At 39.3% G+C, this 26,446-nt stretch overlaps 1 long non-coding RNA gene across 1 annotated transcript; it reads right to left on the reverse strand.

The window, feature by feature from the left end:
- Positions 1-310: 310 nt before the first annotated feature.
- On the reverse strand, positions 311-24,586 carry LOC120502342. Its single transcript, XR_005627512.1, has 6 exons — positions 24,479-24,586; positions 23,035-23,106; positions 20,422-20,532; positions 4,530-4,696; positions 2,499-2,722; positions 311-544 (listed from the first exon to the last, which is right to left on the reverse strand). It is a non-coding gene; the product is annotated as an uncharacterized LOC120502342 (long non-coding RNA).
- Between the last annotated feature and the right edge of the window lie 1,860 nt (positions 24,587-26,446).

Consider the following 26,446-nt stretch of genomic DNA (forward strand, 5'->3'; position numbering starts at 1 on the left):
TATTCTGGTTTTTCTCCCTTTAGTTGTTGGTGCTAACTACAGCTTTGGGTTGCATGGTGCAGGAGCTGGAGGGATCCATCAGGTTGGTGGCTGGGTAGAAATTTTATCACCATGCATGAAGTATTCACTCTGCACAGTTATATCTGTAACTAGCCAGTTAGAGAAGAAAACTGAAGACTGTTCCTGGCTACCTGCTCTTGCTTTAGTGGCTAATCAGACAGCTCTTCTGCTAAATTAATGAAAAGGAAAGAATATTTATCCTCTTACCTGAGGAAATATGCAGAAAGTGGCTTCCAAGAACAGGATCTGTTCAGGATTACTAAGGAAGGTGGTTGGAGCTTGTGGATATGCCTCCTAAAGACAGTTATGCTGAGCTGGCTGGATTGGGAAACTGAATTTCTCTCATGTGTAGACTTTGTTTTGATGTTTTCTGGTTCACAGTTGACCTTCTTGCCTGAGACTGGGAGGAGGTTTTGTGGGAACAGCTCTAATGAAAGCATACGGTTTCATAGGGAAGACTGAGTTTCCTTGCTTGCATCTGCAACTAATAAAAGAAAAGGAGTCACTTTGCACCCTGTGAACATAACACTCTGTTGCCCATTATTCCTGGAGAAACATGGGACAACAAATGACACACTGAATAGAGAGAGACTGACTATTTGGGAAGATATTCACAACACAAAAGGAAGGGTTGGGGGTGGGGGGGGAGGGGTGTGCAGGAAACCATCGAATGGAAGAGCAGCCTCATTCTTCAAAATGGCTTTTGTAGAAAACCCTTCTAGATATAGGTGGCCCTGATGGTTTTGGTTTTGCTTAAGGAAAATAAGCTACCACAGAGCACACTGCCTATTAATGATTGCTAACTATACCAGTTGAAACAAATTCAAGAAGATATAACAAAAAAAATTAAAAACAGATAATATTTTGTATTTCCATCTGAGCACATCGATATGGGGTTTGTTCTCTGAAAAAAATACCAAATTTTAAACACATTTATAGTTTTCTGGGCAAGTAAAAAATTTAGCATGGCACTCTGATGACAACCTGAGAATGACTTTTCAATAAGTTGTAGTGGTTTTGCTTGACTTTCCTATTTGTGTTTGAACATATAGCACATGAACAGTAATACAGAAAATTAATATTGGAATTAAGGGACCAAATATGAAAGTCATAAAATTCTACAAATTCAGGGCTCAGTATTATCTTTTTTCGGGTGTGTCTTGCATGTTTTGCACAGGCAAGCTAATAACAAACAGCCTTAGGCTTTTATTAGGACTGTGTGTACCATATGGTGAGAAAACCTTGAGTGTTCTGTCAGCCACCTGAACATTCTGCTTATCTTAGCAAAGGTGTCAGAGCACATTTGAGACCCAATGGTTTCTAGATCTGCCTTCCTGATGTTATGCCTCCTTCTCCACATCATTACTTCCCTCCCATGTCTCTGCCTATGGTTTCCCTGCTGGAGTTTTTCTCATTGCTCCTTCTGGAAATGATCCATTACCTCCCACATCTCTCCAGCTTCCCTCGCCTGTCTACCTGCTCTGGTCCTTTCCCAGTTCCTGTGACAACCTCATAGGTCCTGTGGGCCACGAATTTCCACCTTTAAGTTTCATTGCTGAATGCAACAAAAAAGTGAAAATGGAGAAAAACTTTGGACAGAGTTGTGAATGTTTTGATGCTGTTTGTGTAAAAAGTCTCAGTGTGAGCCCAGATACATAAGCTGCCTCCTGCAGAGTGACTGTGAGTGTGTGAATCTGCTAATCCTATCTCAGTCTGCATCAAAGGCTGGGTTTATTTTCATTAGAGCTATTTTTCCTCCCCATAGTCTCCTTTTCATCTATCCTTTCACAGTGTAGTAGGCACACTTTAAGCCTTCTAACAGAACAGTGTCAAGATTAGCAGGAATTAATGCTGGCTGGAATGAGAGTGAACGAGGGACAAGAGAACATAGTAAGTTCACTATTTGTGATTTTTGTTTTTAGTATCTGAGAGGCATTTGGAGATTTAGAACTTTATGTCTTCATTGATGCAACTTTAAAGAGATGTAAAACAGTGCATTTAAACATGTAAAACATTGCTGTAAATAATTTTGATAACACTGTAAGAGGAAATATTAAATTATAATTTAAGGCCTCTTTTTTGTGATATGAACATTGCTGCCATTGTTGGCGGCACTAAGTTTGGGTTGGACAAGATGGCTTAGAGTGGCATGAATTTTGGGGCTAAAATTAGTGGAAGCATTTTTAGAGACATCGCACTGACTGTAGTTTTCCTCTGGGATTGTTACACGTATTCACCTTTAACCCGTTGTTACCACTAGAAAACTCAGCAACGACCAAGTGGCAGTGCAATAATTGAAGAATTCTTCCTAGCTCCAATCTCTCTTCCCTCCTCTTCTGTTCTTTGCCCCATAGCACGTGATCTGAAGACCATCTGATTTTTTTGTAAGTCACCTTCCAAACTCCGCTTGAAAAATTGCAACACAGTGGTTTCTTTACCTCTGTGCTCCCCGTATGAAGTGCTGGGAGGTGAAAGCTGTGAATTCACCTTGCACAGATTGAGATTAATGCAGAGTATGAAAACAGAAGGAAAATAGTCAGCTACTTCTTGACTTGCACTTAGCCAGTGATGTGCCTTCCATGTAGCCAGTGATGTGTGTACCTTGGCAGATTGATTGCACCAAATAGTGTAGTGTTGAGCTCTTGGGTCAGCAAAAGCCATTCTAAGAGAAACACAAGGATAAAAATGTGTTATGCAGATAATATAAAACTTTAATCCTCAAAAAGAAAACTGTAACTCAACAATCCTGGTGAGGAATCCTCTTTCCATTCCTCTTCTGCTTATTCAGGCACCGTAATCAGCTTAGGCAATTACTGTACAAATATAAATCAGTGAAACATGTATGGCACCTGATATTTATTTATGCAGACAAACATGTCATTAAGAAAAAAAGATAACTGCTTGGTCTAATTGAATATTATGAAGATTGCAGAAACCTAAAATGTACAACAATAGTGTTTGAATTCCCTGCAAAATACGGAAGGATGCCCTATCTCATTGTCCCCTGGTGATTACAGTGTTTGCTGGGATGTGGCCAGATACCCTTCACACCCTGGCTGACCAGGGTGAACTCAGTCCTGTGGTTTGCCACCACAGGGAGGTGTTTTCTGTTTCTCCAGAATGAACTGCTTGCCTTATTGGTCTTTAGGAGAAATTGATGGTCTCTGGAATCCCCAAAAAAGTTTTGGCAAAGCAGGACTATGGAGGGGTAACACCAAGTGATGCAGTGAGGGATGTGGTATTAAAATACTTCCATTTGGGCAATAGAATATGCACTTGTTTCTCATCTACACCAAACAGATCAATCTCATTTTCTAATTTAGTGATTGCATAGGTTTGTGGATGCCAGTGACCTTCAAATTTGAAAGAAGAAGCAAATAACTGCTTTTTAAATGCATTTATCGAGGCAAGAAAGACAAGGAGACATTCTAACACTGTAAGGCATTAAGCAATCTACATGGCTTGATATCTACACAATTTCAATATTCCCATGATAAAGTGGGCTTGGATTCTAGCACAAACCAGCTGTCATCTGCCTATTAAATAAGAAACCTATTGGTGGTAGCAAGGACGCTGATAGTTCTTCCAGCACTATCTCCTTGTGCATCAGTTCAACTAGTTTTTTATGCACAATCATCTCAATTATCTTCTTTATTTATTTTACTTTATTTTATTTATACAATTCCAGTTTCCTTACCAAAAAATCTGGAGCTGAGCAAGGAAGAAAAGGGGAATCATTCTGATTCCTCTTCTTTGTTACTGTCAGAAGAAAAAGGAGGTGGCAAACCCCAAACCTTAGTAGAACAATTCTATCTATTGTCTCTTAGACCTTTTCTCAGGACTTACCATATCCATCCCAAATCAAGAACTCTTTTTTTTTTCTCTCTCTCTCTAAAAATATCTATATCTGTATCATCTATGTCTATCTCTAAGAAGATTTTTCACACATTATGAAACTGATTGATGAGTCACAATGGAAATTATTTGGTGATTTAGGCCAAAACTTGCTGCTGAAATGTTGGTAAGTTGATGCACTAAAACTAAATCTCTCTATATTAAAGCGATCAGACAAGAACACCCATGTTTAAACATTTATTAAAGGAGTATTTAAACTGAGTCTTAAATGTCAGTATGCAGATATAAGCAAACAATTTTTTTCTACTTGAAACACAGTATATTAGCTTTTCTAATTAAATTGCAATATTGTTAGAAGATGGTCCTTATGACATGTAAACCAAGTATACCTGATCCTAAATAAATGCTCCTGCTTAGTAAAAGCAGGGAGTTCTGAAGTTGTGAAGAATTTAAATTCTGGGACTTTTGTTGTTGTTGATGTTGTTATTTTTAACTACTAAAGAAACACTTTCTTCATTTACAGCACTAGTATTACACTATATATAATTCCATATTTTTCTGTGTGAAGTGTTGTTCTAAAAACTTCTAACCAAAAGGAGAAGAAACATACTTACATTGCATGGGGATGATTGTTTTGAACCAGTTTGCAGATATTTTCATACCCAGAGACCATAGCAAAGGTAAGAATGTCAGGGTTGAACACCAGTCACATCCTGCAGCCCCCAGACATGCCAAACTCCTGTCCATCATGTCACTATGGTGTTTTGTACTATAACAGAACCTGTGGGTCAAAATCAGAATTGAATGTCACTGACTGCACAAAATAAAAAGTAAAATTCCAGCTCCTATCCTATCCTATCCTATCCTATCCTATCCTATCCTATCCTATCCTATCCTATCCTGTCCTGTCCTGTCCTGTCCTGTAGATGTTCTACATCTATGATATGATCTAAAGTGTTTCCATCTCAGGCAGCTGGGCTGTGGGATCCAGACTGTCTTTGCCTTCAGTGGATGGCTTGTGCAAGGGGACACTGCCCTGGGCACTCCTGCTCATGCTTTATTCTCCCTGCATGCTCGTTTCTCCTCAGTGCCCACCCTACTGCAGGAACAGGGCCAGGTTATAATGGAGTTGACACTTTTCTCTCTAAACTATGTTTAGCCCATTTATACTTGGGTCTTAGACTAGTGCTGGGCTTTCTTCCAGCTAAGTATTTAGAACAGACTCTAAATACTAACAGTGTGCTTTGGGTTTTCTGTACTCTAGAAGCGATACTAAAATGTTGTTGAACTTGCTGTGCTGCTGTTCCTAAATGCATGGCTCTGTCCCATCTTTCTCTGTCTGACTGGAATAGCAAGAGCAGACAGGTTTCACTTGCACGTTCTCACTGATAAGTACATCATTATTATTCTTGCCAGAACAGCAGTATTTTTTTAATCATTATAACTGTTAGATTCACCTCATCATCCTTTCACCCTTTCTACTATTAAAAATAACAACAAACCTGAAATGTGTCCATCAAGAATAGTAAGTTCCTCCATTGTATCACCAGAGAACTGGGATACTTTGTAGTCCAAAAGTAAGGAAATACATTAATTGATTTGATTTTAATGATCTCCTCCTTTTAGTTTAAAAAATTTATTTCTCTTGTTTTGTATGTGAATGTCACAGGCTTTTTAGCATTACTTTCCATACATTTATGTATTTCCTGGGTCAAAAGATTACTGTTTTATTAGTAAGAGAGACAACTGAAGAAGCAGAAATGTGAAACTTGTGCATGGCATAGAAGCAGTAGGATGCAAAACTGGCATAGAGATAGTGTATATCTATATAATAAATTTTTGGTTTGAGTCTAATACCACCTTGTAAAAATGAAGTTCTCATAAATTTTTCCACAAATTATCTTGAGGCAAGTATGGAGTAATTGTGTGTTGAAAAAATGTACTGTAGAAACAGCTCTGGACAAGTACAGTGTGTATTGCTCTGGAAGTTGTAACATGTAAATCCTTTAAGTGCATCTTTGAAGTATACATAAATTCCTAGTCTAAGCATCATCAGTACAAAGATGCTTATTGGCATGGGTAGAAACATTTTGGAGATAGGGAACTTCTTTCTTTTCCTCTTTGCTTGGTTAAAGTGACATATAACACTAAAATGCTGTGGGGATCTGATTTCAACTTTGAGAATTCCAGCAGGCCTTCAGTCATGACAACAGCCTGTCAGTTTTTTGTCATGTTGGAGTCTGGCTAGAAAACAAGAATTTTATCTATAAAAACATTCACAATGTCTTTTATTTCTATATTCACCAGATAGTTTATTTCACATTTGAGTGCAGAATTGCACTTTCCAATAAAAGCAAGAAAGAGCAGAGAGATGATCCCACAATAACGAGGTCTGCACTTCAGAAACACCAGGTGTTTCCAGGCATGGGGGTAACTGGATCAGCTGCCCCACAGGGCTTTGGCCCCAGCACCTGCCTGCAAGCCCAGCCCAGCACAGCCAGGCAGCCACAGCCCCTCTCCTACAGCCCAGCACAGACAACTTGTGACTATTTCTCTAAAATGAAGTATCTCCAGCAGAAAAGTGAGGACAGAGAATGGCTCCACAGTCACTGTCTAGAGTAGTGGGAAAACCCCTTTTGTTCCCAAAGAAACTGACTGGTGTGGGTATATACCCTTCCTTCTCATCCCAAAAAATTCCCCTGGCCCAGGTTCTTCATGTCTGTGCTCTTGTTGCTGTTGTCAAAAACATGCCATTCCTGGAAAATATTCAGTTTGACCAACTGTCATTTTTAGATGGAAAAAAGCCTTTCCTCAAAAATGCTTCTACCTGCTGTACTGAGCATGTACTCACTCCTGTACATGAACGTGTTGCTTCAGAAGGATTTTCCATAGCAGTTGGTTTTTGTGAAACCCTCATCCTGGCCTGATGTCTCATGATTTTAACTGGGGAAAATAGTAGCACAAAACTGAAGGGGACTGCTATGAATTCTTTGAGACATTTCAGCTGCCACTCAGAAATCAGACCCTACAAACACAAAGCTACTACAGACATCAAAGTGGCCAACTAATAAAAAAGAGCAGTTAAAAAAAAATGGCATTTTTTCTTCAGTTTCTCAGAATTAGTAGTGCTGATGACATGCCTGCCAGCTTTACAGAAAGAGGAAACTTCTGACACTTACCCATGGAAATTTTTATAGAATTTTTTTTAAAATTTAAATAGAAGCATATGACAAACGACTACCATAATTTAAAATACTGCTGTCTTTGTGCAAACACAGAGCAAAGTTTGCTGATGCCTTGACCAATCTGACAGAAACATATTCAACTAGGAGAGGACTTCAAATGAAAAGAGAGGATAGGAGAGGTGTCTATTTTCATTAGACACTGTCGTGTCAGGAATCCTTTCTCCCTTTGGAGCAGTACTAGAGCTGAGTGGAGCACATCTGCCTGCAAACCAGCCCAAAATGGGGAGCTCTGCAGATGCAGACTGATCCCCCGCCTCCCTGCCAAACACAGCACTGCTTCAGAAAGGTGCCTCTGGGAAGGCAGGGTAAGAGAGGCAATTTAGCCTGCTTTAATAGTCTTTTCACAGAATTGCTTGGTAATTACAGAAAATGTGTTCTGATTCTGTATTTGTATTTAATTGGATTTATCCAAGAAAATAATTTTGGATTTGGTTTGACAAGGTTTGAATTGCAAAACAAGCTTTGCAACTATATTAATCAAGTCAGCCTGCTATGAGAATGACAGCCTATTTTGCCACAGTGGGACTTTTATGTTGGTAGACTTAAGTGCCAAAATAAGCAGAAATTATGTGCTTATTCTCTAGGGGAAAGTATAGAGCAGTGTGTTTTCAATTCACCTTTTGAAGCCCTTCCCACAAAATGGTATAGGTGTAAGCTTTGTCAGAAGGTCCTTGCAGCTGAGAGGTCAGCATGGGAGCTCTCCATGCCTGGGTCTGTGGAGCAGGCAGTCATTCTCTTCAGCTGCAGGTCATTTATGTGGAAAGCTTAGTTTAGGCACAGCATCTCTCTTGACTAGATGCTTGGGAATTCATTATTCCATACCCATGATGACCTGTGGGAAGAGATGTGTAATGCTCTCACTTCTGAACTTATGATGCTGGGGCGGACTGGCTGAAAAGCTGCCCAGCAGAAAAGGACCTGGGGGTGCTGCTGACAGCAGCTGAACATGAGCCAGGCTGTGCCCAGGTGACCAAGAAGGCCAATGGCATCCTGGCCTGGATCAGCCATGGTGTGGGCAGCAGGGCCAGGGCAGGGATTGTCCCCTGTACTGGGCACTGCTGAGGCCACAGCTCCAGTGCTGTGTCCAGTGCTGGGCCCTCAGTGCAAGAAAGACACTGAGGAGCTGGAGAGAGTGCAGAGAAGGGCAGTGGAGCTGGGGCAGGGTCTGGAGCACAAGTGCTGTGAGGAGCAGCTGAGTGAGCTGGGGGTGTTTATCCTGGAGAAAAGGAGGCTCAGGGGAGACCTTACCATTCCCTACAGCTGCCTGAAAGGAGGCTGTGGCCCGGTGGGGTCAGTCTCTTCTCCCAGGTAACCACTGACAGGACAACACAGAGTCTCAAGCTGCATCAGGGGACATTTAGCTTGGACATCAGGAAAAATTTCTTCATGGAAGGGGCTGTCAAGCAGTGGCATGAGTTGCCTGGAGAAGTGGTGGTCACCACACCCAGCAGTGTTCACAAAACGGCTCAACATGCCACTTAGTCCTATGGTTTACTTGAAAGGGTGGTTTTTGGTCAAAGGTTGGACTCAATGACCTTGAAAGTCTTTTCCAACACTAATGGATCTATGAAAGCTGTGGAGCAAGAGGCTGTGAGTGCCCCAACAGGAAGTAATGCTGCTCATTACCACTAAAGATTAGATAACGTCATAACTGCTGCTCTATCATAGTAGGACCTTATGTAAGCACTTATAATGGGAATGTTCACAGATTAAAAAAGGCCTTTTCCAAGGTCCTAACCTTAACTGAAGGAGTAGTCCTGTTAACTTTACAAGTTTACTTGCTAAATACATACCACTCTTGCAAAGAATTTATTTAGACCTAAACAAATTAGAATACGCTAAGGAGATTGGTAGGTGAGGAGACCATTAAAAGATGAAAAGGGATCACAGAGTTTGTTTAGAAAATTTGTTTGATTATTCTTTACAAGGTTACAGAATGGAAGATATTCACATTTATTTTTTTTTAAAGTAATCCAACCCTGTGCTAACTTTCATTTTAGCAGGTATAATAAGCCAATTTATGAAAATGTCTTTTATTAGCCATTTCCCTTCTGAAGAGTGGCTACTGTACATCCCTGGAACACTCTGCCTCTGGAGCACACCCCCACAGTCTGCTTGCCTTCCCAAGACACTCCTCTGGTGCAGATACATCTGAGATCCTCTGGAAAGCCTTTGCACAGAATCTGACAGCCTTTTGGAGACATCTGTGCTCCTTCAGCCTAAACTGGATAAGCAGCTGGATAAGAAAACAAAACCTTCTTCAGAAGTTCGGGTGCACTGGTGGTAATGCAAAATAAAAATAAAGAGGGAGCATGATGATTTCTATTTAAATCATGGCTTCAGCTCCTCATAACTTTCTGTCTAAAGGCATGTTCAAAAAGTTCAAGCATATTTTTTACTATACAATAAGCCATAAGTCCTTAACAGAGAGATAGAAACAGAGAGAAACAGAGAAGTTGGTACTCAGCCCAACAGCAGAGTGTCTTCTGCATCTCCCATGAATTTTGTATTTACTTCAGTTGAATGCTCAGTCTTTGAAAACTGTTTTTTTGTATACTCAGTAACAATTGTTCATATAAGCATTTGACAATGGCCGCTAAAAGCCCTGCAGTCTGCTTTTTACCTTGTTTATCTGCAGTCAGGTGTTCAGCACTTTCAAGCCAGAGAGGTGTTACATACAGATACTTCTGCCAAAAACATCCCCTAGAGAAAAAATTTGGTTGAGCTTTTTTTTCCTTTATGAAATTTTCTCTTTCAGTTCAGTACAGAGCAGGGATGTTACTTGCTGGTGTTAGTACATTCCATTCCTTTGCCATCACTGGCTGCTCACAGGCTATCACCTTCTACCCATGTTGAGAGTTGAAGTGTTTTTTGATGATGTTTTTTGATGGGCTTTATAAAGATATTTAACAGTTTGTTCTAATTCAGTGAGAAACAATATATCAGATCACATTTCACTAAGGTATGAGCCTTGAACCAACTTAATCAATGATACAGGGAAAGAATATAAACTTAGGTTTCTAAAGAAGCTGACAAATCAAGTTGAAATTAATAGGAACAAAAGATATAATAGAATTTTCTTTCTCAGTTATTTTTTTGTAATTTCTGGGTCTTTGTTTGAAGCCCACATTCTCTTGTAGTGAATATTGCATGAGAACGCAAGGATAGCAAGGAACTCTTCCACAATGTATAATAGTGGTGCTTTTTTACATATAGCTGGCATAGGATTTACCGCATGTAGTTTTTAGATTAAAATATGAATTTGGACATTTAAGGCAATATAAGTAAAAAGCCCTTCAAGGTAACTAAGCCTTCATTTTAATTGAAGGTTTACTTTGTTATCACATTTTGATTAAAATAATTCTCAGCAAAATTAATTTCCTTTCAAGAAATGAAACACTGAATGAAAAGCAATTCTGAATCATGTGCTAAGATACCCAGTAGTGGTTAAATTTAATCAGTAAGCATTGCATCTAATGAGCCCAGTTGTAGAGCTACTCAATTAATGCACCCTTGTTATGGTGGAGTTACTCTGAATTAAATACAAACTACCAAGAAGGAACTAGCCATTTAATCAGCTCTGTTAAGACAATAGTTTTTTTAACCTAATACTACCTAAAGTTGCTACATAATATGATCTGAAAATATATCTGTTAGTAAAGGCACAAACTTTATGTGAAAGACTGAAAAACTTGTTTTACTACACATGTCCAAACAGCAAGTAAATTTTCTTCAGTATTGACTTAGCCTAGCCAATTTATACAAAAAACAAAACAAACAAAAGGATGGAGCCATCACTTGAATGAGTGATTCTGCCAAACCAACACTGAAGATATCTTATTAATTTTAAATTGTTGACATGGGCTGAGTGACAAAGCAGCTTGCAAAACACAGTGAGTGAAACAGAAAATTTAAAAATACTGTAAGCTTTAAATAAAACATAAAACCATTTTGTGTGTACGTGTGTGTGGAGAGGACCATTACACACAAGTCAGTGTTTGATATATGGCATATAATTACAGGAAGTAAGTAGAAGGTGCCATGATACCTGTCAATTATCAGCCTGCAGAAAATGAAGATAACATACATAATTCATCAGCATACTGCCCTTTGTTGTTAAGCCAACTGATTTGGCTCCATAACTGCTTATTTAAAACAAGACATTTAAATTCAAATGAAATACTGTTACCTTTTTTAAATGTGTTGTTATTATTATTATTTCAAAATCTGTTATTATACTGATCTAGATGCATGTATATGCAGTTAGCAAGGAAGACTACAACTACTTTAAAATCGCTTTTTAAAAGGCATACAGGTAAATTCAGATTGATTTCTATAGCATTTAATTCTGATTTCTGCTTGAAGTAAGAAATGGATCTTTAGAAAAAAGTCATCTAGATAAGGGCTACCAGTATGTACTGATCAGATATTATGTGGAGGGTTTTAATGCTTTTTTCTGTCAAGAAATGCCCTCATTTAATATTAAAAAAGAAAAAAAAATTAAAAACCCAATAACTACCCCCCCCCCAAAAAAAAAAAGAAAAAAAAAAGAAATAAAAAGCCTGGGTATGAAGACACGAAGGCACAACAATCCAACATCAGCAATCCAACATTTGGAGGGGGACAGACCTGAGAGATTATATAAATTTGTAGTTTTATTTATTATTTCAGAATACAAGAAGGAGATGACTTATTGTGAAATCAAGAAAATATCAAAGAGACTCATCAAGGGAAATGGCTTCCACATAAAAGCAGGATGTTCACAGTTGGAGTTCACTTCCACAAGATGAATGGCAGCAAAAAGCACTGTTGCATTAGCAGGAGTTCTGCAAAGGTTAAACTTTAGGAGTAATGAATGAATTCACACCTATATGTAAAGGAAGCCATGGATGTTCTCATTGTGTATGAAGTTCCAAAGTTCCACTGTGTACCAAAGTGGTACAGCTGATGAATGCATTTCACTTAGAGGAGATTGTCAGCATTTGTCTGTGCTGGGTTTGATTCTGGACAGGTAGATGTACCATGCAGCTAGAATGCAGTACACCCTACACTTACTGCTATACAAGCATAACAATTTTCCTAGAGACAAATTGTTTTCATACAGAAAATTATTTTTCTAGGTAGAATAATAAGATCTAGTAAATCAGATGACATGAAGAAATACACGACATGAAACTAATCTGATAAGGAGAAGAAAGATAGTAAGACGGACATGGGATCTGTCCTTTCCATGGCTGCAATTAACCAAAGACCCTCCCTGGCAGCCTGGCAGCCTGGTCTTGGGCTGGAACCCCTTCTGAGTTTTTGCATTTCCATTACTGGCCTGAATGAAGCCTTGAACAGGAACAGTCTCTCTCATAGCTGAAAGGGAAATTCTATCAGTTCAGCTTAGGGAAATGTTTTGGATTAACTTTTCAAAAGACTACTGATGAGACTAGCAAAACAAGAAGCAATTAATTACATAAAAACCAGGACAACAGTCTGCAAACCTAGCTTTCTGGAAGAGGCTGACTCCCATCCCCATCTCTGAAGATTCCCCTGGAACCCAGGTACTTCTCCTCAGCTACTCAGGTGTTTATCCTTGCTGTGTGAGTTCTGCAGCCAACTGATACCTCGATGGCTGGGGTATCCTTTGTCCCTTGAGGAGTAGTTTCAGGTAGTGCACCTCATTCCATATTTTATCACTCACCTCTGACATAAGATGTGGTCTATTTTTTCTAGCAAATGCCAAATTGAAAATCTATATTTAATGTAAGGTTTTCAATATAGTGCTTTGGTTACCTGAAAAGAAATTCAAATCAATTTGTCATCATGTAAAACAATACAAAGTGTTGCTGTATTTGTGTTCAACATATAACATACATTATAGCAGAATATTTTTAAGCACATGTGAAATAAAGAGTCATTTCTCTCAGGTAAGCAGGTAAAACTGTACTCAAACATGTGCTGCATAAACAAAATATTTATTATGCTCACAAATTATCTGTATACTCTAAATGTAAAAAAGTGCTACACTGCTGATTATTTCCCCTGAGTACACATAAAACAATGCCAAAGGGCAGAACAGTACTAGACTAGTTCAACCACACCTCAGGCTTCCTGCAGGGGCACTGAAACGATGATCTCAACACATTTATTTTTCTTTGTTGTGCTTTCTCTCACTCTCGGTGATTACTTTACGCACTTGGCCGCCACATGGGAACAAGAGTGCAGAGCTGGAAAACAGCTGCAATTCGGGAAGGGCAGAGGACCTCGTCCCTCTGTAGTGAGACAGAGTCACTCAAACATGTGGACAGTTTGGGTGACAGTAGCAGTGACAGTAAGAATATGGGAAGGGCAAGAAAGGAAAGGATCGGAGAAGTTTGGGGACACCCTGACTTCAGTTTTGCCATCAAAATAGAAACACTTTGGATGCACTTCATGGTGTTTTTTCCACCTTGGTTCAGCTGGGTAATTTTCCCCATGTTTCTGTTTGCACCTTCAAAGCCTTCTGAAGGGAGAATGTATTCCTTTCACATACATTTGGATCTGCTGGGTGATGCAGCTACAGCTCTTCTCCAAAACAGCTGACCCAGGATCCCCTTAACTAGTCCCATGACTGTAGTAGAACTTGATGCATATTGCCATAATATCTGTCCCAATCTGTGATTTCGAACACCTTTGATTGGTGGGTCATAAGTACTCATTCTTGTTTACACATTTCTAGGAAAATTTGGGGATGGAGGAAAAAGAAGAAATGCTTCTTCTGACCTCCACCCAGCATCACCACCATTCTTAGAGGGCTTGGGTTTTAATACTGGCTAGAAATAAAGAACATGGTAATGTATTAAACAAAGGGGATGATGCAGAGCAAATACAAAACAACCAGCCCCATAGACATAAAAGATGACCTTCGGGTAGCAGGAAAAAAATTAATCTTAATTACAGTATTCTGTCATTTATCAATGCTTTTACCTCATGCTTAAGAGGAAAAGATACTTTAAAAGTCTAGACAAATGTAAAATCTTTGCAAGACAAAAAGAGAACCAGAGAAGTGATTTCTGAGGAACAAGCTGGACTAAATTTTATTTTCTTTTCTTGCTTACCTGTTAAGGATGAGTTTAGAGCAGGGACAGAAACTTCTGTTGTTCAGTAAAAGTACCCCATGGGGTATCAGTAATGGAGTATGTCTGAGCCAGAACCAAATGTGACTTACAGTAGAGATGGTGTTTATTGCTACTAAAAGAAAAAAACTATAACTGCATATAAATTTAAAAGTAAGGGGGAAAATTTGATACTTTATGGGACAAAGAGTTCTTTGTAGGCAACACTGCATAACATACTCTAGGCATATAAAAATGGTGATTTGCTCTGTCTGGACAGTTAAATAAAAATGGTAAATAAAAGGATACCTTGTCTTCAAACTTTATTTACAGTGTCTCATTATGGAATAGAATCACAGAATGATAGTGCGGATTGGGTTGTAAGGGATATTAAAGATCATATAGTTCCAAGCCCCCTGCTGTGGGCAGGGATGTGGCCCACCAGATCAGGTGCTCTACGTCCCATCCAACCCAGCCCTGAACACTTCCAGTAATGAGGCATTTACAACAGGTGGTGAGGCAACTTCTTTCAATGCCTCACCATCCTCACTGTGAAGAATCTCTTTGTAACATTTAATACAAATCTGGGCAGTTTTGTCTGGGGTAGAGTTAATTGTCTTCACACTGGCTGGTATGAGGCTGTGTTTTGGAATTGTGCTGAACACAGAGTTCATAATATAGAGGTGTTTTTGTTATTGCTGAGCAGGCTTACACAGAGTCAAGGCCTTTTCTGCTTCTTGTGCTGCCACACTGGTGAGGGGGCTGGGGGTGCATGGGAGGTTGGGAGAAGGCAGAGCCAGGATAGGTGACCCCTGGTCAGTTGACGAAACAGATATTCCAGACAATGTGGTATCATGCTCAGTATATGAAATGGGGGGATAAAGGAAAAAGGGCTGAGAAAGTAGACATTGCTCATCATGGTGGAGAAAAGGCTCCAGAAAGACCTTATAGTACTTTCTAGTGCTTAAAGGGGGCTACAGGAGTGCCAGAGAGATTCTTTATACAAAAGTAGATAATGATAGGGCAAGGGAGAATGGGTTTAAGCTACAATTAGAAAGGTTTTGTTGTGATTTAATGCCAGCCAGCAACCATGCTGCTTTCTCACTGGCCCACCAGTGAGATCGGGGAGAGAATAAGTAAGGTAAAAGCTGGAAAACTTGTGAATTGAAGTTCAGACCATTTAACTGGGAAAGTAAAAGCCACACATGCAAGCAAAGCAAATCAAAACAGATAAGAACATGCCTTACAGTTCTGCAAGTCATTATGTTATCCCTTACAGTCATCCAAGTCATTATGAAACTGTTGAAGAGGTCAAGGCTGATGATGAAGCCCTGTGGAACCCCACCAATGACAGGTCCCCAGTCTGATCTCACCCCAGTAACTGCAACCCTTTGTGCTTAACCCATGAGCCAGCTGTTCACCTGTCGCATGATGTGTTTGTCCAGCAGTAGGCTATCCAGCCATTTCTCCAGAAGAATTTGGAGCTAGAGGCTCCAGTGCTGCTGGATGCAGCATTCCAGCTGGGATCTCAACCAGAGCAGAGCAGAGGGGCAGAATCCCCTCCCTGGCCCTGCTGCCCACACTGCTCTGGATGCAGCCCAGGACACGTGTGGCTCTCTGGAGTTCCCATGGCTAGGTCATGTCCAGTCTCTCAGCCTAAGTTCTTGCCAGCAGGGCTGCTCTCAATCCTGTTATCCCCCCGCCCCGTGTTGATATTGGGGATTGCCCCAACCCAGGTGCAGCACCTGGTACTTGACCTTGTTGGACCTCATGATATTCACATGGGCTCACTTTTCAAGCTTGTCCAGGTCCCTCTGGATAGCATACCTTCTTCCTTAAGTTGAATAAATCAGAGATCTATTCCAATTCTATTCTATTCGAATTCAGAGATCTATTCCTCTGAATAAGTCCCAGATCATGTTTTCTGTGAAACACTACAAAGTCCTATCACAGTCTTGAAGGAAATAGTTTATATCCATGCAATCTCATATTCTTTACAAGTTCAAACTGATACTAAACTTTTAGTAATATTCATATGGCTTGAAGATGAACATAGAAACCAAAATTAAAACACATTAAAGTGAAAAGTTCAGCTGCCTAAAAATTGTATCTATGTAATATATGTGATGTTCATGGTCATGGCTAAAAGTACATTTATCTTCCAGCAGAGCCAAACTCACATGCTTTGCTCCTAGTGTATGGGCTTTTGGGTCTTCCTGACAAAGCTGCTGTCAAAGACTGCAGCAGTCTCTGTCCAACTTTCATTTTTGTCAAAATAATGGACAGAATCCCACTTACTCATATGCAAGGCAAAGGACTTTAAATCTCCTGTATGTAGGTGTTTGCTGTCATTTGAGTAACATGTATTAAGATACTAGACTCAGACAGTTCCTTATAATTTTTCAAATCAGTTAAAAGTAGCAGCTGCTTTTTGTTACAGAGTTTTCAGATGCAGAACCTCAGATAGCATAAATCATCAAATCCATTGAAGTCTACTGGAACTATGATAATTTGCATCAGATGAGAATCTAAATTATCATTGGAGATACAGACTCACTACAGGGATATTAAATGAGAAAGGCTGCCTAATGCATATAGCAAAAAGTCTGGAAAAGCATTTGATCTGATTGTGTCAGTCAGTCCATATGTTAAAAGAAAGGTGTGATAGTCTGGGGAATGCCTGACAACTTGTGGATTTAATTGTAATTTAAAGTGCAGATTAGACTCACAATTTGTAGCAGGAACAAGATTATGTCTATGGAGTAGAAACAGACTTCAAGAGTACTTCTGCCAGGAATACTTTCATCTTGGAAGAACAGTTAGGCTTCTACTACAAACACCTGTTATCACAGCATTTTGATATAGGTCTGGTGTGTATCCCAGGAAAATCTCATCTCAAGTCAAAGAAACTTGGGCTCTTTCAAAAGACAAACCTCCTTCAGTCTAAAGGCAGAAAGTAGAACTAGAAAAAGGAGGATAGAAGAGGATTGCCTCATTTCCCCAAAACCATAGATAAAACATTTTTTCTTCTGATGCCCATGAAAAAGGAAGATGTGATGGTCACATGCAGTTGGGAATAGACCAGCAAATGCTGGGCTGCATTGCAAGGTTTCTCCTTGTGACCTTGTTGCAACACAAAGAATAGCATCTGAGATGCAAGTCTCTAGTAGGAGAAGGCAAAATTCAGCCTGGAGGTGTGAGATACTAAGTTATCATCTGCTAATGCTGTACTTTGAAACCTCCTGGGTCAGTGAGAGTTGTCTGGCAGAGTTTTTGCCAGGGAGGAGACACACAGAGATTCAAAGTTAAAGGTGATTCTTAGAAGCATTTCAATACAGCAATGGAGTTCCCAAGGCATTGAAACATAGGACCACCTACCCCAGAGTTTCAGACATAAGACATCAGGAATAGTTAACAGTCTGATGATTTGCTTATTCTGCTGGTTTTGTCTGGGGTAGAGCTAATTTTCTTCACACTAACTGATATGGGGCTGTGTTTTGGAATTGTGCTGAACACAGACTTCATAACACAGAGATTTTTTTTGTTATTGCTGAGCAGAGCTTGCACAGAGTCAAGGCCTTTTCTGCTCTTCATTCTGCCACGCTACCATCCCACTTCCCCTATGCAGGGAAGTTGGGAGTGCCTGGGAGGCTGGGAGGAGACACAGCCAGGACAGGCTGAGCAAAGGGATATTCCAGACCCTGTGGCATCATGCCCACAATATAAAGTGAGGGAAGAAGGAGGAAGGGGGACATTTGGAGTGAGGAGTTTGTCTTCCCAAGTCACCATTGTGTATGATTAAGCCTTTCTCTCTGGGAGATGGCTGAACTCCTGCCTGCCAATGACAAGCAGTGAATTCATTCCTTGTTTTGCTCTGCTTGCATGTGTAAAGCTTCTGCTTTCCCTATTAAACTGCGTGCTTCAGCCCATGAGTTCTCTCTTATACCCTTCTGATTCTCTCCTTATTCTGCTGGTGGAGCAGTGAGTGAGCAGCTGCCTGGAGCTTGGTGGCTGGCTGGTGCTAAACCACAACAGTTACTGTGAATTCCCAGAGTAGTTTAAGTACACTCAACAGCTACTCCGATGTGAAGATGATTAGCAAGGAGTTAGACATCACAGGTACCCTTCAATGATTGTCTAGCAGTGAAACTACAAGGCAATCTGATTAGAAAAAACTACTGCTAAAAGAGAAAAAATAGTATCTTCAAAAGTAAAATAATGTTTAGGAGCTTAGTGAGAAGTTGGCTTCATCTGAACAGAGGCTGGAGCTACTATCAAGGGCAGCAACTAGCCCAGCTCCCTCCTGGACAACGCTGCAATGAGGAGGTGACCAGAGTTACCTCTGTGGCAGTGTTACTAGTGACACTACTGTGGTTCCTCCTTCTCTTGACTTCTTGAGATTATGCAATTTATTAGTTTCTTCAATATGGGATGAGAAAATATTCTTTGTGATGCCTTTTTGTAGATTAAAGAAAAAAACACCATTTTTAACACATCCCTTCTTTACCAGTATCAAAAGAGACTTGTATAGGATACCAAGACCAACTTTGTACCAAAAGCCTGTTGACACGAATTGCTATCAGATATAAGGTTTTAGCCTGGAGAAAATTTAACACAAAAATTCAGATGATCAGTCATAAAGAAAAATGAGTGACAACAGAAAAACAAAAAACAAATAATCAATTCTTGTTAGGGACTGATCTCATTGAAACATGGTCCTTAACTTATTTTAAATTTCTTACGTAACCATACCCTGTTTTCATGTTCCTGTCACTACACAGAGGTCCCTTTTGTAAACGTTCATATTCAGGTCAGTTCAGAGAAGCTTCACACACATCAGAGACAATACATTGTCCTTCTGCCAATGTGGTTTTCCTCCAAGCTGCAAGAAAGCTGAACTAGCCACCGTAAGGGATATTTGCATTTTTTATTCCTGGCAGAAAGGAAGGATAGAATTTTAGTTTTCTGTGCACAAAGAAGGAACCGACTTGCTGTAAATAATGATAAGGTAATCTTGCTAATTACTTCTGCATTTTTTATTCAAAGGACGAAATACCACTTTACAAACAAAAGACAAAACACAGGTTGGAAGTTTTGGATAAGCTAAAAAAGCATGTGTCAACATGGACATGCCCTTGTTGCATTTAAAATCATGCAGACATACAAGACTTAATAAGGGATCTTCAACTGTTAATCCAGAATGGTATTCCACCTTTTGTACATGACTACAGACATATAGTGATACAGAATCACCAGATAAACTATTAATGCAGAAGACTATTGCTGAAAAATTGGAATAAGGAGAACAAAGGAGTGCTAAAATTCCATGTGTGGCTGGGTCTCCTCCATGGACATTTTAGAGTAGATCCTTAGGCAGTATGGATCCCTTGCCACACTACACCATTTACAACTGATTATGTCCTTTCTTAAACAGATGCAGCTGCCCTGAAGTTCCAATACAAATGGTAGCCTCCACAGGCAAAAAAAAATGGATAATGAAGTAAATCCATAGGAGAGCTGAAGGAACAACCAAAACCACTTTGCTCCTCATCAAAGATAAGGCTAGAACATCCACTTTGACCATCCACTGGGCTGATCTGTTTTGTCACAGAAGTCTCTGTGCTGTCCTGAACTATTGCTGAGTTGAACTACAACACCTATTTTAAGAGAGATATCTCTTCAGGTTAAAACTAGAGATGGAAAACCGATTATAATTTACTTTAAACTGTTTCAATAGTTAACTGATCTGTATTTAGGCAAAATTGTACCAGTCAGTTCCAGTCTGATTTTGTTCCAACATTCAGCAATCAGATCCATTCAGCTTCCAACATTCAGCAATCAGATCTTTTTATGTCTGTCAACTAGATGGAGAAGCCAGGTACCAAGTTTCTATTTCATTGCAGATACTTTTGGACTGCAGTCTATAGATAAAGAGGAAAAACTTTCTTGTATCATGCCACATGGATCAATGACTTTTCTGGCTTTTCCCTCAGCCTTTCCTTTATATTATATATTCTTGAATCCTAATCTGCAAAAATCAAATTAAAAAAAAAATTTTCAGTGCAAAACATATAACTAGTATTGTTTATGCAATCCCCAGGGATTTCTTTTAGCATAGCTGAGTTTTACACAAGGCATTTTGACCAAAGCCCCATATTTAATAGTCCATTCATTGTTACCTGTCTTGACAAATCTCTCTGCATCTCTTCATTCCTTATCCAAATCCCCAAATAATCACTTGTGAACAGAAAGAAAAGAAGAAAACCAGCATTTTCAGTTCTTCTTAGGTCCTGCAAAACACAAATTTCTGAAGATGAGAAAGGCAATGGCAGCATTAGCTTAGCAATAATACGACTGATGATTAAACTAAGGGAATTGTCTGCAGACATGGTTTTACTCCCCTTTTTGTTACAGGTGTACCTGCGAAAAGATTATGCTAGACAGAGAAAGGGTAACAGAAGTAGTGATGAAAGTGATTAATCTAAGGTCTAAGGCATATTTAAAAATACTGGCTCAAATTTCAAAAGGAGAAGGAATTTATAGCATGGTGATGTTTTAGCATTACTCAGAGATACCAACATAAAATTGCATAAGCACGTAATATAACAGAACAATCTAGAGATTATCAGAACCTAAATATACAAAGAAACCCAGGACGACAAATTAGAGACTTAGACTCACATAAAACAAAAGACTGTTTACCAGAGAATTTTACTTTTAGAACAACTTGTTCAACTGGCCTTCAGTGGCTCCATATTTGGGTGTCTTGTCTGTTCTGAAGAGCTAGAATTTGATGGGGAGACTGAATGTAAAGGTCACGAACATAACAGTAAATAGGATATGCTGCTTTCTCTGTTCACAAATGTTTTACTTAAATAGTTATCCACAAAACACTTGTCTGTTTGCCCCCAACTTATTAAAGCCATCTGGTCTGTATTAATGACATATCTTTGTTGTTCATTATCTCTCTGATCTTTAGGGTCATCTGTGAGAATCATTAATTTTGTGCAATGCTGTTGTAATTAAAAACAAGCATTAAATAACACATAGCAAAAAATAATTCCTAAAATAAACCAAATATGAATATACTTGCTCAATTAGGATCCTGCATTTACTGCTCTGTTTTTGGCTACCAGTTATATTGATATATATACCAATATATCAATATTCTACTAATTAGCAGGTCATGTTGATCACTGGATCAACATCCAATGATATATAGAAAGTGTCATGCAGCAGTAAGTCAGAATGTTTTCAAGAAAACAAAACATTACATATTACAGTATTGTCATGTAAACACTATTTGGTGTGTTAGTGAAATTGTAGTCAGATCTGTTTCTCCTACACTCATATTGACAAACACTAGCTCTACTGATTCCCTTTAAAAGCTTATATATCAGTTTTAATTTTTTGCCTACATGGATGCTACCCAATAATCATCTGGATTATCCTCTTTACCCTTTTTACTGCTAATTCTTTTAACGAATCTTCTGGATTGTCTTTCCTGGTTTCAAATTTTTTAAAACAGACAGTAGTGATACAGATAGCTGCTTGTTCAGTTTTATTATAAACACTGAATTAAAGTTATCTGAATGTGTTATTTTAAAATTAGTTTTGATGGCTAACACATTCCTGAGTTATTGCTGGAATAGGATGTGTTTTCTCATTTTGTGAAGTGATAAAATTTTGGTATTTCCCCAGATACTTCAAACACACCAGGGCATTCACAAGCCCTAGTCTTTATGGGGGACTTCAACCACCATAATACTGGTTGGAGGAACAACCAGGAGGTTCCTTGATGTGCTGATAGTAACCTCCTTCTCCAAATGATAGAGGAACCAATGACAGAGGTGCTATGCTGGACCATATTTTTGCTGACAAGAAGAGAATGTGAAGCTCAAGCACAACCTGGGAAGTAGTGACTATGAAATGGTGGAGTTTGAGTGGGAAGGAGAGGCAAGAAGCTCACTAGTCCAGCAAGAAGCTGGACTCCAGGAGAGCAGACTTTGGCCTTTTCAGGGGTGTGCTTGGTAGAGTAGTAGGGCATAGAATCCTGGAGGGAAGAGGGGTCCAAGAAAGCTGGTTAATCTTCAAGGGTCAAGGTCCTCCAAGTTAGGAGCAATGTATCCCAACAAAAAGGAAGTCAGACAAAAGTACTGGGAGACCTGCATGGATGAACAACTTGCTCCTGGACAAACCCAAACACAAAAAGAAGCCTGTTGAGGGTGAAATAAAGAACAGGTGCCCTAGGAAAAACATGAAGAGATTGTCTGAGCAGCCAGGGATCAGGCCAGATTTTTCACTAGCATCATTTCTATAATTTCTATAGATCCATGATTCTGAAAACTAACTTAATGCTTCCTAAATGTACCACATTTACCTATGAGGGTAGCAAGGGACAGGAACGATGCTGTGTTTTTTGCAGATGTGACTGTCATCAGCACTGTCTTACGTCAAGTAGCAACTCCACATAAAGTATTTCATATTTCCAGACTACCTGATGTGTTATCCCAGGATGGTGTGTTGTAGCAATAAAGAGCTGTCACTGTTCTGAGCATCTGTTTAGAGGGCAGGGTCAGCTTAAAATCTAGCCAGCTTTCAGAAGTTAGGTCTGCAGTTCTGCATTTTCCCTACACACCTCCTACATGATCTGTGAAATTTATTACTATAAACATGCCTGTTGTGCTAAGTGACAGATGCACACAAAAGAAGACATAGATTTAAACAGTGATGTTAACCACTGACAAAAGTGCAGGCAGAATAACCACATAACTATTTTTGTTCAGTATTACTTGCAAGAGCTGGCATGACTCAATGACAAAGGTGTAGTTATGTTGACTCTGCTTCTTCCAGAAAGCAGTGACCTGTGGAGAAACATGAAGAAGCAAGCTGTAATTCAGTCAACTTTAATTCTGCCAGACCACAACTTCCTGTATAAAGGATTTTTGCAAGGACATCATAACATGCGACAATTAAAAGTATTTATTAGACAAAGTTTAACTGGGATAGCAGGGGACCAACTCAGATCTAGAACTTCCTTTTATGTAATTCTCCTTATTTCTCATTCATCCCACAAATTTCTTCTTTATACGCAGGAAGTAGAACCTTCATCTTGTCTAAGAATTGTCATTTACTTTTTTCCCCAAGTGAACTTGGAAAAAAAATTTCAACTTTTATCTTCGTACTATTGTTGATCATAAAAAGCGAGTAGTATTTGTATTTTTAGGTATACTAAAAATATAGCTGTTATGTGGTCTGAATCACCACTGGATATTAGTATTTATACCATTATGCTTTCACCCATCAAAGATCTATACAAATGGTCTCCTGCTGAAATCAGCATAAAGTGAACTGGTAAATTTTGCATAATTTTCATGCTGCAGATATTGAAGTGCATTCCTGTATGGACTGTAGTCTGAAACATTCTTTTTCAGTTCTCAAGCTACTTTTAAACAGTTGCCTTCTGAATGCTAATTTCAGAATTGCATTGGCAAATCCTTACAGATCATGTCCTGAATGTTGCCATGGTTATACTCTTCGTTTAGTAAACAATATGGAATAAACCCTCATTCACAGGCAGTAATGCAATTTAGCCCAATCCCCAGGTACTGTTTAAGTGGTTCCTCTTCATTTACACTTCTTAAACTCTGAGTAAGCAGAGATTGCAGGTTTCATATCCAAATAGTGTAGGGGACACCATGCCTCTAAGAAGTGCTCAAACTTAGCAGCAATTTTTCACTCCTAGGACCACCACTGCAGACAAGGCAAGACATTCTGAGCAAAAGGAGAAGTTGCCTTCTCCCCCTTAGCAGATGTGGTAACTGCGACTCACGAGTAGCAGGTGGTTGTCACCACAGTATCAATTATTGGAACAGAAAACTGCAGCTTTTGCAAGGCTTAGAGCTATTTTTGGAGGATTTTCCTGATGCTACAATCAGTTCAGGGTGGATCCAATTTCCCTGGTGGTAAATACCATTTAGAGGGTGGAGCTGGTAAGGAATTGTGTCTTTACATTTATCCCCTCAAATCTTACTCTAGTTCTGCTCTTCTCTTCCTCAGTTATTCCACTCCTCATATCCTAGTAATTTCTTGTTTTCTTTTGAAAGAAAAGACCTCTAGCTTTTCTAGTGAGCTTCAAAAGCAGTCATTCATCTGCAGAAAGCAAAATTTTGTTTTAAAAGCATCAAAGACTTTATGCTTGCAGAGATAGATTGACAATCAGAACAGGGTGGAAACCTGGTTATCCAAGTGTGTAAGTGGTTAGCTTTTGGTGCCGGGACTGTTGTCCCAAACGTGGTGCAAACCATGCTCAGGCTGTGCTGCTGCTGCTTCTCAGAACCACTGAAATCACAAGAACAAAATTTTTTTTGGTGCTGTCTGTAACAAAGCTCTCAGAATCACATATTAAAACTGCTGACTGGGAAGCAATTCTGAGTTAGAATATTCTTCCTTGGGATAGTCTGCTGTTGTCTTAGGCTGGAACAGTAATGCGACACTCGTACTTTTCCACGACTGGAGAATTCAGAGGCTTTGCCCAGGTCTTTGCCCAGAGGCTCCATTTTTGGAACCACTAGAAAATACATGTTATGTGAAACACCAGAAGAGATTTCTACCCCTCCTGCTCATGGATCATAACATCTGCAGGATGACTGACGGAGACATCTGCCTAAGTTTGCAGACACTGACTCAGCATCTCCTGCAGTGTTTGAACGACACCACACACAGTGCCTGTATCTATTCCCCCTGAAGGACCCCAATACAGTCCAGCAGAGGACAGTGTCTAGCAATAGGACAGCTGTCCCATGAGTCCTGCATAGTTTATTAAAGCAAAGAAGCATTGGGACATACTAATTACCAAGGGGTCCTTTCCTTTTCAGTGGTAAACCTGCCAGATTCTTGGAACTCCTAATACTCCCCTAGAAGAGGCTCAAAACACTAAGTTTCCAGAAGTGTAAGTCCACGTTGTGCCACTATTATCGTGGAGCAGAAAAGGAAAAAAAAAAAAAAAAAAAAGAAAGAAAAAAAGTTCTCCCTTTCCTATTCAAAGCATCTTCAAAAATTACATTTTTTTATTCAGAGCAACTTCAAAAGTTAAATGTTGTTGTCTAGTCACAGACCAGTAGAAAAAACCCTAAATGCCTGCTCTAAGAAAGGGATTCCAGTGAATCCTTTGAGGCTAGTGAAGTAAAAGGAAGTACTGGTTTCTCTGACAAAATTTTACTGCAGGCTCTAACCATAGCTTATCTCTGTCTTCTGAATTTGATTAATTGATCAAGGCTTAGCTTGACATATTAGCTCCACTACAATTCCAAGATTGCAAGATAGGAAGAATAGGAAGAAGGAAGGCAAGTGGTTGGAAAATTTACCCATTTTGTCTCTTTAATAGGGACAGAGTATACAGTGGACTGGCAACAGCAAAGTACAGTCAAAGGAATATGGGAAAGAAAAAGAAGGGATAGAAACAGGTAACCAGATAATGAGAATACTTTCAGCTGGGATACAAAATACAAGTGGAAGTGTATCAACATCACCCAAGATATATGTTAGTAAGCTGTGTTTAACCTTGAAAGTTGACTGCCCTGAACAGATACAGTGCTCCACAGTTCAGTTTTGCAGGGATAGATTGGCAAAACAAGTACACAACACTCTAATTAGCACTTGGACTACAAAATTTCAAATATTTTCTAAAGTTTTGGGAAAAAAGCTCAGGTTTTATAAATATAAGATATAATCTGGGTTGAGAAAAAGAAATTTGGAAAACAGCCCGTCAAAATAGTAAACCCTTGATTTGGTCTTTATTAACTATTCCTCAGTGTACAGTCCTTTTTGACCCAATAAATGACAAGACAGTACCGTGTAATTCTTTTGTCAGACAGAAAAAACCTTGGTCTCTTAATTTTAAAGGGTGTCTTAACTCTACAGAAGCCCTTGTACTCAGAGCACTACCTTGTAAGTTTGTCTCTGATACAGCGCAAGAAAAGTTGTCTGTAAATCTTGATTGGGTCTTTCAGTCCCAGCAAAGCTAGAGACAGGTTTGCAATATTGTTCAAATACCTGTAAACGAAGAATTTAAGTGCCAGTTGGAACCTAATTTCACACAAAGACCATAAAGAAACAAAATTATAGTCCAGCTCATTTTTTCCAGCTTGCTAAATGCAATCACTAGGGAAACAAGTAAGAGGAAGCAGATATGGTACCTGAGCT

Source organism: Passer montanus, unplaced genomic scaffold, assembly GCF_014805655.1.
Source record: "Passer montanus isolate IOZ18808 unplaced genomic scaffold, ASM1480565v1 scaffold22, whole genome shotgun sequence".
NCBI classification, from domain to species: Eukaryota; Metazoa; Chordata; class Aves; order Passeriformes; family Passeridae; genus Passer; species Passer montanus.